Raw genomic sequence first — 19943 nt, 5'->3', positions numbered from 1 at the left:
GAAGACAACACTGCGCATCGGACTCATCATCATTGAAGCCTAGTTCAGGGGCTACCGAGGGAGTCCTGGATTAGGGGGCCTCCGGACAGCCGGACTATATCCTTTGGCCGAACTGTTGGACCATGAAGATACAAGATTGAAGACTTCATCTCGTGTCCGGGTGGGACTTTACTTGGCGTGGAAGTTAAGCTAGGCAATACGGATATGTATATCTCCTCCTTTGTAACCGACCTTGTGTAACCCCAGCCCCCTCCGGTGTCTATATAAACCGGAGGGTTTTAGTCCGTAGGGGAACAGATAATCATACCATAGGCTAGCTTCTAGGGTTTAGCCTCTCTGATCTCGTGGTAGATCTACTCTTGCAATACTCATATCATCAAGAACAATCAAGCATGAAGTAGGGTATTACCTCCATAGAGAGGGCCCGAACCTGGGTAAACATCATGTCCCCTGTCTCCTGTCACCATCGACCTTAGACGCACAGTTCGGGACCCCCTACCCGAGATCTGCCGGTTTTGACACCGACATCTACCTCCGCGTATCTCCAATGAAAGGTACTCGTCGCTTCGGTATCAAAGGGAAGCTTGCTACTAGATACGTGGGTCCTTTCAAGATCATTGGCAAAAGAGGCGATCTCGCCTATCAACTTGAGCTTCCATCCAACTTCACAAATTTGCATGATGTGTTTCAGGTGTCACGGCTTCGTAAGTGCTTCAAGACTCCTGAGCGCACCATCAACTTCGAAGAGATTGATCTTCAAGAACACATGTCTTATCATGGGCATCCCGTTGCTATTCTTGAAGAAACCGAGTGCAAGACTCGCAACAAATCTATCAAATTCCTGAAAGTGAAGTGGTCACACCATTCCGACCGAGAAGCCACCTGGGAACGCGAGGACCACCTCCGTTCCGAATATCCGGAGTTCTTTCAGTCCTAGATCTCGGGAAGAGATCCTTTCGTAGTGGTGGAGTGTTGTAACACCCCGGATGTAACTTACCATATTTGTACTCCGACTCTTGCCATTTCCGACTTTAAGTTATGAGATTCCCTTCGTGGTTGGGTTTTTTCTTCGTTTTGCATTTTTTTCATGGCATGCATTTCATATCATGTCATCATGTGCATCGCATTTGCATACGTGTTCGTCTCATGCATCCAAGCTTTTTCCCTGTTGTCCGTTTTGCAATCTGACACTCCTACGTCCTCCGGCGTACCCCTTTTGTCTCTTTTCGTGAGCGGGTGTTAAACGTTCTCGGAACGGATCGAGATTTGCCAAGCGGCCTTGGTACACCACCGGTAGACCGCCTGTCAAATTTCGTGCCATTTGGAGTCCGTTTGATACTCCAACGGTTAACCGGGTAACCGGAAAGGCCTCTTGTGTGTTGCAGCCCAACACCCCTCCAAAACGGCCCAATAACCCTTCCAAACCATCTCCATGTGCTCCACCGTTGGATCACGATCGCGTGGGCAAAAACTACACTCCATTTGGACACTCCTACCTCCTCCTACCTATATACATGTGATCCCCTCCAAAAATCTCGCAGTCTAACCCTAGCCCCGCTCCTCTCGCGCCGCCGGACACGTCTGCGTCCGCCGGACGCGTCGCCCTCCGCCACCCGTGCCTATCGCACGCCGCCACGTGTCCCCGCCGCCACCTCGCTGCCGCCGGTCCACTCGGCCCAGATCCGGCCCCCGCGGCCCGTATGCCGAGACCCGCCCGGAGTCGCCGCCCCGGCCTTCCCTGGCCTGCCGCTGTCCCGCGCTGTTCTTCGTCCTCGCCGGAGCTCGTTGGTCGCCTCCCTCCTTGCCGGAGCTCCACAGCAGCCGGATCCACCGCGGGGTGGATCAGATCCACCCGCACGACGAACCAAACAGCCGCCTCGTCCCGCACCACTCCGTCCCGCTGGACCGTCCGATCCTGTTTCTCGCGAGGTTGTTATTCCACTAAGTCCTTTCCCCCCTCATGTTTTAATGCCATGTTCATCATGTCATAACTCCATGACCGTAGCTCCGTTTCATGCGCATGAGATATCAAAATGTTCATTGGGAGATGCTCTTCATTTCATTCCATTGTGCCATGCTTGTTTGAGTCCATCTTGATGCCTGAATCATTGTTGGAAAAGTTCTATAAATTGTTAGGTGCTGTTACTTATCAGAGTATGAGGATTTGTCATTTTTGTCACATTTGTTGTGTACATCATATGGGCATGAGCTCTACATGTGTTTTGGTCTATGCCATGTCATCTTACAGAGGTGCTTGCCATGTATTTTTTGTGATCAAGGTGGTGACTAGCACAAGCTTGCAAAGTAGCCTTCGTGATATTGATGATTTCAGGGACTTAGGTTTTTGCTAAGTCCTTGTTCTTCTGTTATTTTTATGCCATGCAAACTTGATGCTAGAGTGACATCCATGCTTGTTTTGAGTATCTTCATTAAGGGTGTTTTGGACATATGGTTGTGCTCTATCCATCCATGCCCCTGTTTGCATTTATGGAGTGACCTAGCATGTCTTAATCTTGCTCTACTTTTGCTATAAAATGTTCCTGGCAGATTGTTTACGTGTTAATCAATTTTGCCATGGTTGTTGTTAGTGATCCTTGCATGCTATGGACTTTCTCTTGCCATGGTTAGCTTCATGAGCATGTCTTCTTGCTGATGATATGCTTGTTTTGTCATGCAATGCTTTGTGATGAGTGATTTGAGCTCGCAAAGATGCCTTCATAATTCTGTTTATGCCATGCTCTGTTTTCTGCTAAGTCTGAAATTGTTTATAAAACTTGCTATGTTTACATGAGTGCCATCATATCTTTTGTGCCTTTTTGGCTCATGATCAGTAAGGGACTTTTGTTCTATGCATTTAGTAGATTCATGCCATGCCTTGTTTTGCTATGATATGTTCCTGTAGCATGTTGTTTGCTTGCTCTAAACATGACTTCCTGATGTTATTCATGGCATGCTAGTATTTTCACTAAGTCTGTGAAGCTGATATCTTTTGCACTTTTGCCATGCTTGTTTGAACCTGTTCTTGTGTGATTTAGCCATAGCTCAGTGTTCATGTTTTTTCAAGCATATTGAGTAGATCACTGCCATGTGCTTTGTTGCTATGTTGGGGTGCAGTAGCTTAGTTTCTTGTTGCATTCTAGATGGCATCGTGCTGTTAATCGCAGAATTGTGCCATTCTTGTTTTGCTCGCCATTTACCAACCGTGCATCCGATTCCGGTGATTTTATATCGATTTCGACCGAAATCATCTCATCTTTCCAGCAGCAAACTTCGTTTGCCAAGTTGATGTCTGGTTCAGTCTTTCCCTTCCGAAGCACGCATATGCATTGCATATCACATCCCGCATAGCATGTCATGTTTTGCATCATGTTGCTTGTGCATTGCATCGTGATTGATTGTTGGTCCTTTGCTTGTGTTCTTGCTTTGGCTTGAGCCGGGAGACGAGTACGTGATCGAGGAACCTGTTGAGTGCTTACGAGGATCAAGCTTTCATCAACTGTGAGAACTTTGCAGGCAAGATGACCATACCCTCAAAATCACTTTTATCTTTGCTTGCTAGTTGTTCGCTCTATTGCTATGCTGCGATACCTACCACTTGCTATATCATGCCTCCCATATTGCTATGTCAAGCCTCTAACCCACCTTTCCTAGAAAACCGTTGTTTGGCTATGTTACCGCTTTGCTCAGCCCCTCTTATAGTGTTGCTAGTTGCAGGTGAAGTTGAAGTTTGTTCCATGTGGGAACATGGATATTGTTGGGATATCATTATTATATATTGTTTACTTTAATGCATCTATATACTTGGTAAAGGGTGGAAGGCTCGGCCTTATGCCTGGTGTTTTGTTCCACTCTTGCCGCCCTAGTTTCCGTCATACTGGTGCTATGTTCCTTGATTTTTCGTTCCTTATGCGGTTGGGTGTTATGGGAACCCCTTGACAGTTCGCTTTGAATAAAACTCCTCTAGCAAGGCCCAACCTTAGTTTTACCATTTGCCTACCTACCGCCATATACCTTCCCTTGGATTCTGCAGACTCAAGGGTCATCTTATTTTAAACCCCCACCCCCCGGGCCAGTGCTCCTCTGAGTGTTGGTCCGAACCGAGTAGACTGCGGGGCCACCTCGGGGCAACTTGAGGTTTGGTTTTACTCGTAGGATGTCTCATCTGGTGTGCCCTGACAACGAGATACGTGCGACTCCTATAGGGATTTGTCGGCACATCGGGCGGCTTTGCTGGTCTTGTTTTACAATTGTCGAAATGTCTTGTAACCAGGATTCCGAGACTGGTCGGGTCTTCCCGCAAGAAGGAATATCCTTCATTGACCATGAGAGCATGTGATGGGCTAAGTTGGGACACCCCTGCAGGGTTTTGAACTTTCAAAAGTCGTGCACGTGGTTATGGGCAGATGGGAATTTGTTAATATCCGGTTGTAGAAAATGTGTCACATAACTTAATTATAATGAATCAACCACGTGTGTAGCCGTGATGGTCTCTTTTCGGTGGAGTCCGGGAAGAGAACACGGTCTCGTGTTATGCTTGAACGTAAGTAGTTTCAGGATCACTTCTTGATCACTTTTAGCTTCTCGATCGTGCTTTACTTCTCTTTTCATTCTCTTTTGCGTAAGTTAGCCACCATATATGCTTAGTGCTTTGCTGCAGCTCCACCTCACTACCCGTTTCCTACCTTTAAGCTTAAATAGTCTTGATCGCGAGGGTGTGAGATTGCTGAGTCTCCGTGACTCACAGATACTTCCAAACAGATGCAGGTGCCGATGATGCCAGTGCAGGGGACGCTACCGAACTCAAGTGGGAGTTCAACGAGGATTCGGGATGTTACTATGTTTCTTTTCCGGATGATCAGTAGAGGATCCCAGTTGGGACGATCGGGGATCTAGCATTTGGGGTTGTCTTTCTTTATTTTGGTTTCATAGTCGGACCTTGATTGTATTCTGGATGATGTATGCTATATTTATGTATTGTGTGAAATGGCGATTGTAAGCCGACTCTTTATCCCTTTCTTATTCGGTACATGGGATGTGTAAAGATTACCCCTCTTGCGACATGCCTATCATGCGGTTACGCGTCTAAGTCGTGCCCCGACACGTGGGAGATATAGCCGCATCGTGGGTGTTACAGGCTATGTTATTTTGAGAATACATAATTGCTTGGTTAGTATTCTTAAAGTATTATTGTTTTTTATGTCAATATTAAACTTTTATCTTGAATCTTTTGGATCTGAATATTCATGCCACAATAAAGAAAATTACATTGAAAATTATGTTAGGTAGCATTCCACATCAAAAATTATGTTTTTATCATTTACCTACTCGAGGACGAGCAGGAATTAAGCTTGGGGATGCTTGATACGTCTCCAGCGTATCTATAATTTTTTATTGTTCCATGCTATTATATTATCTTATTTGGATGTTTAATGGGCTTTAATATGTATTTTTATATTATTTTTGGGACTAACCTATTAACCAAAGGCCCAGTGCAAATTGTTGTTTTTTTGCCTATTTCAGTATTTCGCAGAAAAGGAATATCAAACAGAATCCAAACGGAACGAAACCTTCGCGAGTATCTTTCTTGGAACAAACGCAACCCAGGAGACTTGGAGTACAAGTCTGGAAGTCCGCAAAGCTTCCACGAGGAAGGGGGCGCACCCAGGGGGTAGACGCGCCCCCACCCTCATGGGCCCCACGGAGCTCCACCGACGTACTTCTTTCGCCTATATATACCCATGCACCCTAAAAACATCCAAGAGAGCCACGAAACCACTTTTCCACCGCCGCAACCTTATGTACCTGTGAGATCCCATCTGGGGACCTTTTCTGGCGATCTGCCGGAGGGGGATCGATCACGGAGGGCTTCTACATCAACACCATAGCCTCTCCGATGATGTTTGAGTAGTTTACCACAGACCTTCGGGTCCATAGTTATTAGCTAGATGGCTTATTCTCTCTCTTTGGTTATCAATACAAAGTTCTCCTCGATGTTCTTGGAGATCTATTCGATGTAATACTCTTTTGCAGTGTGTTTGCCGAGATCCGATGAATTGTGGGTTTATGAATTTGATTATCTATGAATATTATTTGGTTCTTCTCTGAATTCTTATATGAATGATTTGATATCTTTGCAAGTCTCTTCGAATTATCGGTTTAGTTTGGCCTACTAGATTGATCTTTCTTGCAATGGGAGAAGTGCTTAGCTTTGGGTTCAATCTTGCGGTGTCCTTTCCCAGTGATAGCAGGGGCAGCAAGGCACGTATTGTATTGTTGCCATCGAGGATAAAAAGATGGGGTTTATATCATATTGCTTGAGTTTATCCCTCTACATCATGTCATCTTTCCTAATGCGCTACTTCGTTCTTATGAAGTTAATACTCTAGATGCATGCTAGATAGTTGTCGATGTGTGGAGTAATAGTAGTAGATGCAGAATCGTTTCGGTCTACTTGACACGGACGTGATGCCTATATTCATGATCATTGCCTTAGATATCATCATAACTATGCGCTTTTCTATCAATTGCTCGGCAGTAATTTGTTCACCCATCGTAATATATGCTATCATGAGAGAAGCCACTAGTGAAACCTATGGCCCCCGGGTCTACTTTACATCATATAAGTCTCCGATCTATAGTTCTAGTTTACTGTTTATTTTGCAGTCTTTATTTTCCAATCTATACAACAAAAATACCAAAAGTATTTATCTTATTATCTTTATCAGATCTCACTTTTGCAAGTGGCCATGAAGGGATTGACAACCCCTTTATCATGTTGGTTGCAAGGTTCTTGATTGTTTGTGCAGGTACTAGGCGACTTGCATGTAGTCTCCTACTGGATTGATACCTTGGTTCTCAAAAACTGAGGGAAATACTTACGCTACTTTGCCGCATCACCCTTTCCTCTTCAAGGGAAAACCAACGCATGCTCAAGAGGTAGCACTTACCAAGTATGTACTCACCAGTTCAATCTTACCAATACCAGTTGCAATTAATGGCTATGTTTTGTATGGTCGATGTATTAAGCATGTTCTAGTAAACATGCCTAACACATTGTTTCTACTTTCCCTACCTTTTTATAGACATATGGGCCATTCTCTGCTCTGGCAACACCTGCCTTGTGATGTTTAACTATGCCAATTGCATTTTTATCAGTACCGGTTTCCATGTCTATTAAGCCTGTTGCAATTAACAGTTGAATCCATTTTTAAACAGTTGTATTTCAATGGCCACAAACTTACAAAACATGACTTAGGATGTTGTTAATCCTGTTGCAATTCACAGTTGTATCTATTTTTCAATCTGTCCATTTGCTACCATGCTACTCTTCGCGATGAAGATATACTAGAGATGCTGCCCCGTTTGCTATTTTTGGAGGATGCTAACCCTGTTTTACTTAACATGATTGCCATGTACTTACACAACGTCATAACGGCCGATGATGTTGTTTGCCGTCAAGGTTAGCTGCATCCCATGTCTTACAGTATTTCACATCATTTGTGCAATTGCAGTTTAACTTCTACCATTTACTGGTTGCCTGTTGGTACACATGTCAGTGACACTGATCCACACTTTGACCCGGAGGAACAGCTCACCTCCGCCGCCACTGACTTTGGGCGGGCTCTGGTCAAGATGAAGTGCCCCATCAACTACCTCTCAGGAGTTACCAATTATGTACTCACCAGTTCAATCTTACCAATACCAGTGGCAATTAATGGCTATGTTATGTATTGTCGATGTATTAAGTATGTTGTAGTAAACATGCCTAACATGTTTGAGCTATTTTCCCTACCTTTTTATAGACAACTGGGCCATTATCTGCTCTGGCATCACCTGCCCTGTGATGTTTAACTCTGTCAATTGCATTTTTATCAGTGCCGGTTTCAATGGCCATTAAGCCTGTTGCAATTAACAGTTGTATCCATTTTTAAAGAGTTGTATTTCAATGGCTACAAACTTACAAAATATGAATTAGGATGTTGTTAAGCCTGTTGCAATTAATAGTTTTATCCACTTTTTAATCCGTCCTTTGCTACCGTGCTACTCTTTCAAAATGAAGATATCACTACAAATGCTGCCGTTTTATTACCATTTGCTATTTTTGGTGGATGTTAACCCTGTTGTAGTTAACATTGGCTTTCCATGTACTTACACAGGGCTAAAATGGGCGATGTTGTTGTTTGCCGTCGAGGTTAGCTGCATCCCATATCTTATACACCATCTATTCCTACATAAAAGTATTTTTAGAGATTCCAATATAGACTACATAAGGAGCAAAATGAGTGAATCTAGATTCTAATCTAAACTATATCTAGATTCCTAAATAAAAGTATTTTTAGAGATTCCAATATAGACTATATAAGGAGCAAAATGAGTATATCCGTATGTAGTTCATATTGAAATCTCAAAAAAAACAGTCGGTGCACAAAAAGGAGGGGTCCTATTTTGTACCCCTTTACTTGTGCGTGGGCAGTTGGAGCTGCGCATGCGGCCACACCTAGCGGGGTAGAGGAAGGAAGCAAAGTCACAAGACAACCAGAACAACGCCAAGCCAGAAACACGAAGAGCAGAGGGGCGAGGTGGACTCCCTCGGCAAGGCCCTTGCCGGGGCGGCCTCCGTAGCCCCGGCAAGAACCTTGCCAGGGCAACTTGCCCAACACCAACAGCGCAGCCACCCTTAAGCCTGCAGTTCCGACGCCATTGACATCATTGAAACCAAGGCTCGGGAAGTGCCTGCATGGTGGCATGAAGATCTTTGTGGAAACCAGAAGCACACGAGACTAGATGATGACCAGAAGACGACGATCCTCGGCAAGATCATTGCCAAGGATACCCACGAGACCCCCGGCAAGACCCTTGCCAAGGATGACCAAGATACCGTGGCAAGATCCTTGCCGGGGCCCCGGCAAGATTCTTCCTGAAAACATCCGCTGGGCGGCAGCCAGGCCCACATCTGCCAAGACTCCACCGTTGTTCCCATGCAGCTGCCAGCCCACCAGTTAGGAAGGTGCCTGCATGGCGACATGCGGCCTCTAGGCCGACTCGACAAGCACCTGCGTGGTGGCATGCAGATCTTCGTGAAGATTCAGCCACCGCACCAACTCAGCAGCCAGCCAACATGGCACTACATGCCTCATTAGTTCGGACGCGCGTCAAAGCCAGGCAAGGCGGCGACAGCTGGGACGAGCTTCCTTGTCGTCCTCGATAAAGCAAGAAGGGCATGTCGGCAGTGCATTAAATGCGTTTGTCCTACGGTGCCAGGAGATAGACTCGATTACTGTATACCTTTCCACCTCCCGTGTGCCACTGTGGCAGCCCCTTTTGGCTATAAAAGGAGGCCCGAGGCATATTGGAGAGGGATTTGGATTTTTTGGACGACGCACGCATCATAGCTAGTTCAATAACTCAAGAACACTCAAATATACAGCAAAGCAGGACTAGGGTATTACGCATCCTCGTGGCCCGAACCTGGGTAAATGATCCTCCTGCTGGCTTCTAGAACCGCTCTTTGCACAACCTCGCACCCGCCAACCGTAGCAAAAAGGGATCCCAGTGATCCCATAGGTGTCATTTGACCCGACATCTCTGGCGCGCCAGGTAGGGGGGCGTGGCTGTGAAAATCCGGTTTGAAGGTTAGCACACCGACTTCATCATCACCATGGACCCCAAGAGAAAGGGGATCACGGCGATCAGTTCGTCGGGGGCCGGCCCATCCGCGCCAGCGCGAGCAGACTGCCGGGTACCCATTGATGGGGACAAAGACGTGGCCCGCGAGCGTCCATGACATTCTGGCAATCGGAGACAGGCGAGCGGCGTCGTCTGAATCCAAGACGATGAGCCGCGCGCCGCTGGGTCCGGGGGCGGGGTCGTGCTGCCCACGGGCGGCGTAGCAGCCTCTACGGCACACCAGCTGGCGCCTGCACCGCGCCCTTCCCAGGACGCGTGCAATGAGCAACACCGCGATGCCGGAGCCCCCGGGCACCGCCACGGAAAGAGCGCTATGCGCCACTCGCAGAATGAACCAGGCCGGCGTGCGTGCTCAGACGCCGGTGCAGGCGGTGCGCGCCCGCGAAACCATGACCGAGCCCTTCTAACCTGGTTAGAAGTCAGAGTGCATCACGGTCTATGTAGATCTTGCCGCCGCCTACGCCAGCAGAAGCGCTAGCGCGCGTACAGCTGCTCCTCGACTCCCCCCCCCCCCCGCTGTGGAGAAGCTCGATGAGTGGAGAGCCAGCATCCGAAGCCTTGTCAGCTTCGCCAACAAAGACGAGCTGCTCCCAACGGGACCCTCGCACCAGCGTCCTGACGAGCCGGTGCACGCTGGCGGGGGGGCAGAGACGCTGCGACCACGGTGCACTCTCCCCCGCCGCGACCACAACAATAGCCACTGGCCTGTCGACCCAACGTCGGTGACAACGTTTCCACTGCGTTGTCCGACCCGCGAACCCGCCTCGACCAACGTCAAGTCCTTCAGGAATGAGCTCAGGAAGATGCTCGAACTACCATCGAACGACGATGGGAGATGCACCATCGGTGAGATCGGCGTGCGGGGCCTACTATGGACCACCCGGCATCGGGGGGCCCCGGCGACCTGCCTTACGAGGTGGGTTGTCCAGCCTTTACCCGAGAGCTACGGCAGTTCTAGTGGCCCTCCCACCGCACGTTCAAGCCCGATGTTGGCAAGAAGTACAACGGCAAGACCCACCCGTCGGAGTTCCTCAGCATCTACACCATCGTGATTCAAGCAGCTGGAGCCCGGGACGACAAGGCGCTTGTCAATTACTACCCGTTGGCACTCAAACCCAGCGTCATGTCGTGGTTGATGCACTTGCCAGTGGATTCCATTTATTCTTGGTTGGATTTGTGTCATGAGTTTGTTGGCGCCTTCACTGGAGGCCACCAAGCTCATGGCCAAGCAAGCGATTTGCACATCATCCCCTAGAAAGAAGGAGAAAACCTATGCAAGTACATACAAAGGTTCAGCTGAGTGCAGTACAACATCCCAGATGTTCATCCCGCCGCAGTTATCAGTGCATTCCATCAGAATGTGTGCAACCACAAGATGCGCGAGGAGTTGGTGATGAACAAGGTCAAGGATGTGGCCAAACTTTATGTTCTGGCTGATAGATGTGCTCGAGCTGAAGAGGGGAGGAAGTACCCCGGCGAGGACGCCGGTGCGGAAACCGACTCCACAGACGAAGACACCGCCGCTCCGACGAAGAAGGGTCGGCGCCGCAACAGGAAGCACAAGGGCAAGACTGTGCTTACCGTTGAGGGATCCGGTGAGCTCGGCGCCGCCAAAAAGGCCAAGGCTGACGACCCCGGTGAGGAGGTTGCCGGGTGCGCTACCTGCTTGGCCCTGGTGGCTGGCGGCAAGCCAGGAGGCTCCGACAAGCAGTACCGCAAGATCCACCGCACCAAGGGCCATGACCTCCAGAACTGTCGACAAGTTGAGATGCTTGTTGAAAAGCAAAAGGCTGAATACGAAAGGCGAGACAAGGACAAAGGTCGGGATGGTGCTGAGGGATCCGACAAGAAGCATGGCGGCCAAGGGGGTCGCTGCGGCAAAGATAACCAACAAGAGAGGCCCGCTCGGGGTCGCGACAAGAAAGAGGAGGATGATGATCACGACGAGGACGACGAGTCCGGCAAGCACGAGTTCCAGAAGGCTACAGAGGCCATGTGTGTCGATGGTGGCGCCTCGTTGCATACCTCACACCGCCAGCTGAAGCAGTGGGCATGTGAGGTCGTTGAGGTAGAGCCGTCGTTTGATGCCCAGAAGACCCTGAAGTGGTCCCGCACGACCATCGTTTTTGACACCGAGGATCAGCCTGATCGCACAACTGCCGTCGGGTGTTTGCCATTGTTGGTCTCGCCAACGATAAGCAACCTCAAGGTGACGAAAGTGCTGGTTGACGGTGGGGCCGGTCTGAATTTGATCTCGCCCACTATGATCAAGAAGTTGCAGATTCCTGATGAAGACCTCCAGGAGACAAGACATTTCAAGGGGTCAACCCGGGAAGGAGCCAGCCTAAAGGTAAAATCATGATGCCTGTTATGTTTGGAGGCGAGCTAAACTATAGGACGGAGAAGATCGTCTTCAATGTTGCCGAGATCCCCTTGCCATACAATAGGATCCTTGGCCGCCCAGCGCTGGCCAAGTTTATGGCGGCGTCCCACTATGCCTACAACACGTTAAAGATGCCAGGGCCACTAACCATCATCACCGTCCCCTCCGACAAGAAAGATGCGCTCATCTGCGCCGATCAACTTTACCGAGAAGCAGTTGCAGCAACTGCCGCGAAGACACTTGTCCCTGCCGCTGAAGCTCCAAGGAAGAAGAAGGCCGGTAAGACCCCTTCCGGCAAGACCTCTTCCGGCCAGACCTCTTGCACCCACTCTGGCAAGCGCATCTCTTCGGAGTGCTGCGCTCCCATTGAGGACGTGCCAGACAGCTCCGTCGGTAAGAGCAAGAAGTCCAAAGTTGCACCACCAGAAACCAAGAAGGTGTCCATCAAGTAGGACGGCACGGGCGGGGCTTTCACCATAAGCTCCGCCCTCGACAGCCAATAGGAAAGCGCGCTCGTCACCTTCCTATGGGCGAATGTCAATGTATTTGCATGGCAAGCATCCGACATCCCCAGCGTTCCCAGGGAGGTGATTGAGCACCATCTTGCTGTCTGTCCTCATGCACGACCCGTCAAGAAAAAGGTCAGGAAGCAAGCTTTGGAGCGACAAGAGTTCATCGTAGAAGAGATCAGGAAGTTGGAGGTGGCAGGCCTAGTTAGAGGAGTACTGCACCCCACGTGGTTGGCCAATACGGTGGTGGTGCGTAAGGCAAATGGGAAGTGGAGGTTGTGTATTGATTACACATATATCAATAAAGCTTGTCCGAAGGATCCTTTCCCTTTGCCACGCATTGACCAGATTGTAGACTCCACTACCGGGTGTGACCTGCTGTCATTCCTCAACGCCTATTCAAGATACCACTAGATCTTCATGATGAAAGAGGATGAAGAGAAGACTGCGTTCATCACCCCATGTGGTACGTACTGTTTTGTACAGATGCCTTTCGGTTTGAAGAGTGCCGGTTCGACGTTTTCCCGAGCGGTCCAAATTGGTTTTGAGCCCCAACTACAGAGAAATATGGAAGCCTATATGGATGATATAGTGGTCAAAACCAAGGACAGGGCCACACTCGTACAAGACCTAGAAGAAACATTTGCAAATCTGCATAAGATCAACCTCAAGCTCAACCCAGAGAAGTGCGTGTTCGGTGTCCCGTCCGGCAAACTTCTTGGGTTCTTTGTGTCTCAGCGCGGAACTGAAGCAAATCCCGACAAGATCAAGGCGATCGAGCAGATTGAGGCACCGAAGCGGGTCAAAGAAGTCCATAGGCTCGCCGGCTGCGTAGCCGCCCTGAGTAGATTCATCTCCAAATCTGCTGAGCGCACCCTCCCCATTTTCAAAGGTTTGAAAAAGGCGGGTCCAATATAGTGGACTCCGGAGGCGAGACCGCACTACAAGATTTGAAGAGGTATCTCTCCTCCACGCCGATACTAGTCGCGCCCAAGATGCGAGAGCCGTTGCTGCTATACTTGGCAGCAATGAATCAAGTGGTCAGTGTCGCGCTGGTGGCGTAGAGAGAACTTGAGGAAGAAGCAGCAGTAGCAGCGGGGCCATCGGGTGGCAGGCCGGGGCCATCCCCGGCAGGGTCTGACGCCGGCAAGACAGAACCCCCGGTGTCGGTGTCAAAACCGGCGGATCTCGGGTAGGGGGTCCCGAACTGTGCGTCTAGGCCGGATGGTAACAGGAGGCAGGGGACACAATGTTTTACCCAGGTTCGGGCCCTCTTGATGGAGGTAAAACCCTACGTCCTGCTTGATTAATATTGATGATATGGGTAGTACAAGAGTAGATCTACCACGAGATCAGAGAGGCTAACCCCTAGAAGCTAGCCTATGGTATGATTGTTGTTCGTCCTATGGACTAAAACCCTCCGGTTTATATAGACACGGGAGAGGGCTAGGGTTACACAGAGTCGGTTACAATGGGAGGATATCTACATATCCATATTGCCAAGCTTTCCTTCCACGCCAAGGAAAGTCCCATCCAGACACGGGACGAAGTCTTCAATCTTGTATCTTCATAGTCCAAGAGTCCGGCCAAAGGTTATAGTCTGGCTATCCGTAAACCCCCTAATCCAGGACTCCCTCAGTAGCCCCTGAACCAGGCTTCAATGACGACGAGTCCGGCACGCAGATTGTCTTCGGCATTGCAAGGCGGGTTCCTCCTCCGAATACTTCATAGAAGATTTTGAACACAAGGATAGTGTCCGACTCTGCAAAATAAGTTCCACATACTGCCATATAGAGAATAATATTTACACAAATCTAATCTGCTGACATATTCCGTAGCGTGTCATCACGCCACAGCCAAGCCTTTATTTGAACCGTTTTTACTGTCCCACCTCAGCCCATTTTGCGAGGCGGTTTCCTTGGCACGTCTCGTCGAAGCAGAGATCGTGTCCCCTTTATTTACGGGATTCTCATCAATACGGACGTGGGTAACCCAATCGTGCCTGTTGGTCTGTCTCCTCGATCAAAGGCGAGTCCCAAACGGTCACGAGGAGGGCTCTTGGTATTCAACCTCTTATAAAGAGACCAAGGCCTTACTCCTTTCTTTTGATCTCAATCGAATTCGCCCTTTGCCTCGAGTTCCAACACCCAAGGCCCCAGATTTCAGGCGCTCCGGATCTTCAATCATGTCCGGATCCAGCCTTCAAAGCCGATGGATGCCCTCCTCCGTCACGGAAAAGGATATCAAGAAGTTGAGGGAGGCCAGATACCTGACCGCCGAGGTTTTGCATCGGCTGCCTGCTCGAGGGCAGGTCGTCCCCACTCCCGAACCCAACGAGAACATCGTGTTCATCTCCCACTTCCTCCGAGGCCTAGGCCTCACTCTGGATCCCTTCGTCAGGGGTTTGATGTTCTATTACGGACTAGATTTCCACGATCTAGCTCTGGACTCCTTTCTCCACATCTCGACATTTATTGTCGTGTGTGAGGCCTTCCTCCGCATTACCCCTCACTTCGACCTGTGGCTCAAGACCTTTGAAGTGAAGCCGAAGATGATTGAGGGGCAACATGCAGCGTGCGAAGGCGCGTCAATAAGCAAGATGGTAGGAGCTCCGTGGCCGAAAGGTTCCTTTCCAGAGGTGTCTGGATTATGGCAACGGGAGTGGTTTTACATCACGGCTCCCAGAAGTGCCAAGTGGGCGGCTGCCCCCGCTTTCCGCTCGCCCCCCCCCCCCACCACCACAACTGATGTCATGGATTAGCAGAGGACTGAGCTGGGGTACAGCCAATGATGTGCCTATACTGCAAAGCCACATTCAAGATCTCTTCGAGGGAGATTTTAATTTGGTTATGGTAGTGCAAGTTATCCTGGTTCGTCGAGTCCAGCCCTGCAAACGCAGGCCCCTCCGCATGTGGGAGTTCAACCCAGAAGGGCCGCATACTATTCAGAATTCCCTCGGCCTGACGCACGAGGAGATGTACAAATCATTCTTCAGACCCCAAATAGAGTGTTTGGATACTACCGAGGACGTGGGCCTGAGCAGCAACCGTACCACCGACCAAGTAAGTAATCCTTTAGCCGAACACACCGTCTCTTATTTACCACGACGTCATTCTGACAAATCGCTCTTTGACCAGGACTGGATAACAAAGGCGAAGATGATTCGGTGTTCGGCCCCCTTCCTGAGGGTTTGGAAAATCCGGTACTGGAAAAGATGCTCGAGCTAGCACCTTGCCCGGAGCCCTCAAAGGAAGACAAAGGGGGGAATAATGAGGGTGAAAGCGGGCCTCCATCGCTACCTATTCCGACCGAGGGAACGAGCGCCTCCGTGAGGGAGGATAACCGAGGTGGGGAATCGGACATTCTCTCACCCCAGGGAAGGAAGAGGACTACCTCTGAAGATCCAGAAACCAAGGTTCCAAGCGGGAGAAGAAATCTCCACCAGAGGGTCCTGCCTTGGAGGGTGCTTTTGCCGCACAAAGTCCACGCGGGGATCAGCCCTCCAACGATCTGTAAGTAATCAAAAAGTACTTTAATAGTGGAGATATACTACCTTACCTCTGAGGAAAATAACCGAAGTATTTATTGCAGTTCGGATCTTAGCCCTTCTCAGCAGAGCTCGTCTTCGGGGGATCTTCTTTCGGAGATGATGGAGAGAGAAACGCCTCCCCCGGACTCCTCCACTCAAGAAGCAGGCGACCTTGAAGTGTCGTCACGGAGGGCCTCTCCGGATCCGGCGAGGCCAGAAGATAATCCTATAGTCACCCGAAGTCCCCAGCGTCCGGCTCTCGAAGAGAGCAAACAGAAGAGTCCGGCACCATCTGGTATGCGGTCGGACGTACTGAGAGAGCTGTTGGAGCGAGCGGCCATCTCAGAAGAACACCATACATTGATGGGTACGGTGATGGAAAGGATCTCATCCGCCGAAAGCGGGTTGCATGATGCTTTTATGAGTCAACTAACGGGCTTTGAGGTACGTAAAATGATATACATTTGTGATGGTACCACACATTTTTAGGTGTGCCCTGTGTAGATAGTAGCCCCTGAGACTCTGGTTGTCGCCGAAAACTACGGCAAACAGAGGATCGTAGTCCCAGGTAATAACCATACCGCTTTGATGTGCAGGTAGCGGGAGCTCTGGTGGCTAGCCGGACTCATGAATTTGCCGGACGGAAGCGGCAACTGGATGCGGCGGATGCCGACATCGAGCTTGTTAACAAGATGCTTGATGAGGCACAGGGTAAGTGTTATTTTCTAGTGAATGCCACATGGTAAGAGCAGCATGATGCCAGTATCTTTAATATGTTGTGACTGCAGATGGAGCTGCCACCGTGGAAGCCTTGCGGGCAGAACTTGCCCGAGCCAAGAAACAAGCAAGGATTAGTAATGCGGCTGCTTTGAAGGTGGCCGAAGAGTTGAAAGCCGAGAAGGCCGCACATTGCGAGAGCAAAGAGAAGATGGCCAAGATGGCCGTAGAATTAAAAGACACTGCCGACTGTTGCCGGTTCCTTGAAAAAGAAAACCGAGCGAAGGCAACGAACACTGAAAAGGCCACGATGGCGGACAAAGACATCCGCTCTGCTATGAGAGCGAAGAAGGAGGAGCTGCGGGAAGCCAGGGATATTGCGGCTGGGAAGCCCTTCATGCTACGGAGGAAGTTCGGAGATCCACGGTATGCCCCTCTGGATCGGCTATGGAGTTCGGCAGATGCATATATGGACTTGGCGGCGAGCGCTGCCGATGCGGCCAAATACTTCCAAGGTCAAACAGATCGTGAAGTGGACAAGCTGTTTTGGTCGCAATTCAACGTTCCAGAGCGTCCGCTTCCATTGACTGATCAGCTAGCCGAATGGGCCGAACTAAATAGGTTGTCCGGACTCACCATGAGGTCTGTCGTGGATCAGCTATGGCCGGAAAAGCCAAATCCGAATAGCTATTTCAGCTTAGTGCAGCAGTTCCTTGGTGCGGTGCCGCGCATTAATGCGATGAAGAGGTCGGCGTGCATAGAAGGCTCGTGGATGGCCCTTGCCCGTGTTAAAGCATACTGGGCGGAGATGGACGCTACCACTATTGCGGCGCAGGGCTCGACCATAGGCCGAGTGGCTGCCGAGCACTATTTCGAAGAGGTTCTCGAGGGTGCTCGTTTGATAGAGGCCCAATGCTCGAAGAATATTATGTTTGAGTGACATGTATTCCCATTGTAAACACAATGTTTTTATGAAATTTATTAAGGCTGTGTTTATACTTTTGCCTGAAAGTAATATGATGCCTCCTGTGCGGCCCTTTATGTATATATGTATATAACCTGAAAGATTGCAGTCGTCGGCTTCAACCCTCACGCATATAATGCGGAGGTGCTCGCAAAAAACGCGTGTTCACACTTAACCCAAAGTCTTGGTCCTATTAAGGAGGTGATAGCGCAGCGAACGAGGCAACCAGACTATAAGCTTTAACACTTTCACTTAGCCATAGGAGTTTGACAGTGGGGCTACTAGATAGCCCCTGGTGGCTCCGCACTCTCCGAATCTCGGGGTGCGTACATGCCTGGCCGGAAAATGGCCCTTCGTTAAGGCAGAGGAATTCTAACATTCCGATAGGTCATCGAGTGGTTGACCAGTCTCACGCTATATCATGACAGTCAGTTTTCGGTTTTCTCTACTGAGGTGCTCGTCCAGATGAACCAGGGCACAATCGCAGTAGTTCTCCTGGTGCTGCCTTAGCCGATAAAGCGGAACGTAAGGCACCAAAACACAGGAGCCGGGCAAACCCAACATTTGACCAAAGGCAATGATTCGGAGCTGATGCATATAAGGCCAAACTCGCGACACCGAACACTCCCTAAGGTATTCGGTCTTTATGGTATAAACCGGGCCTAAATAGTGCCCTTTGTAAGAAGCCCCTTGTGTCCAGGTACGTGCATTATTCTGACGTGGACACATGCCAAGACGTCAGCATCCTTCTCAATTTTGCTGAGAATTCGAGGGATGTGTATCAACAAGAGACGGTAAAAAAGGTTTACGCAGGGTCTTAATCTAAAAAGAATCCTTGGAGCGGGTCCCTGCTGCACGTCTGCGCCTGTGTCTCTGTTGTGCCATATCCTGGATGGGTGTAGCACGATGGTCATCTGTAAAAGAGAGGAACTTAGGTGAAAGAGTTGTCGTGCAAAAAGGTGGTTTTTTAAAGAAACCATGTATGATTAAAAATGAGTGAAAAAATTGCCACTTGTCTGCGTGCGTTGAGCCCCTTGTATTTGTAATAGGGGTGTGGCCCTCAATCCTGTATGAATTACATATAGCTGCGCCGGACTCGTCTAACCGTGTCCGTGGTCTTGACGACCTATCGACTGCTTTAGTTGGTGAGGCCATTTTTAGTGTGCGGCTGCTAAGGCAATCGCATTCTTTTTGGCGCGCAAAGATCGCTCAATATTTCCGTTCACTATAATGATGCCACGTGGACCGGGCATCTTGAGCGTGAGAGAAGCGCAATGCGGTATTGCATTAAAGCGAGCAAAAGCTTCGCGTCCAAGTAGTGCTTGATAACCACTTTGGAATGGAGTAATGTGTAAGGTTAAATGTTTGCTACGGAATTTATCGGGGAAGCCGAATATAACTTTTAGTAGCAGGGAGCCCGTGCAGTGAGCCCCTGGGCCTGGCGTTACTCCTTTAAAGGTAGTGTTGCTATGGCGGATTTTCATTGGGTCTATCCCCATTTCGCGGATTGTATCCTGGTATATCAGGTTTAAACTGCTGCCACTGTCCATCAGGACTCGTATAAAGTGGTATCCGTTAATTATTGGGTCTAATACCAGGGCAGCCCATCCTGCACGCCGGATACTTGTTGAGTAATCACGATGGTCGAAAGTGATTGTTTGAGACGACCAGTGGTAGGACTTCGCTGTGATAGGCCCTTGGGCGTGTCTCTCTGGGAGTGCCGCTTTGCTTCCCTTGATCACGTGTAACACGTCGACTGTTTTGACTTCTGGTGAAAACTTCTTTTGTTCCCCAGTGTCTTGCTTGAGAGGCTCATTATCGTCTTCGCTTGGTGTATCCTCCCCCTTGTGTACGGCGTTGAGCTTGCCGGACTGCTTGAAGACCCAACATTCTTTGTGGGTATGATTAGCGGGTTTACCAGGGGTGCTATGGATCTGACATACTTGGTCCAGAATTTTGTTTAGGCTGGACAGTTCATCTCTGGCGCCTTTAGAGGGCGGCTTTTGCTGACTTGGCCGAGAGCTTTTGAATCCGGCGTTTACTGTCGTGCTCTTCGTGTTGTCTTCTTTATTCCGGTGTTTGTTATTGTTGTTGCATCGTGATTTCCTGTTTCCATCTCTAGCTTCGGATGTACTGGGGTCGCTGGTGCTACAT

Source organism: Triticum urartu, chromosome 4A (genome assembly GCF_056163025.1).
Source record: "Triticum urartu cultivar PI428250 chromosome 4A, HENAU_Tu73, whole genome shotgun sequence".
Lineage (NCBI taxonomy): Eukaryota > Viridiplantae > Streptophyta > Magnoliopsida > Poales > Poaceae > Triticum > Triticum urartu.
This window is presented reverse-complemented; position numbering follows the sequence as displayed.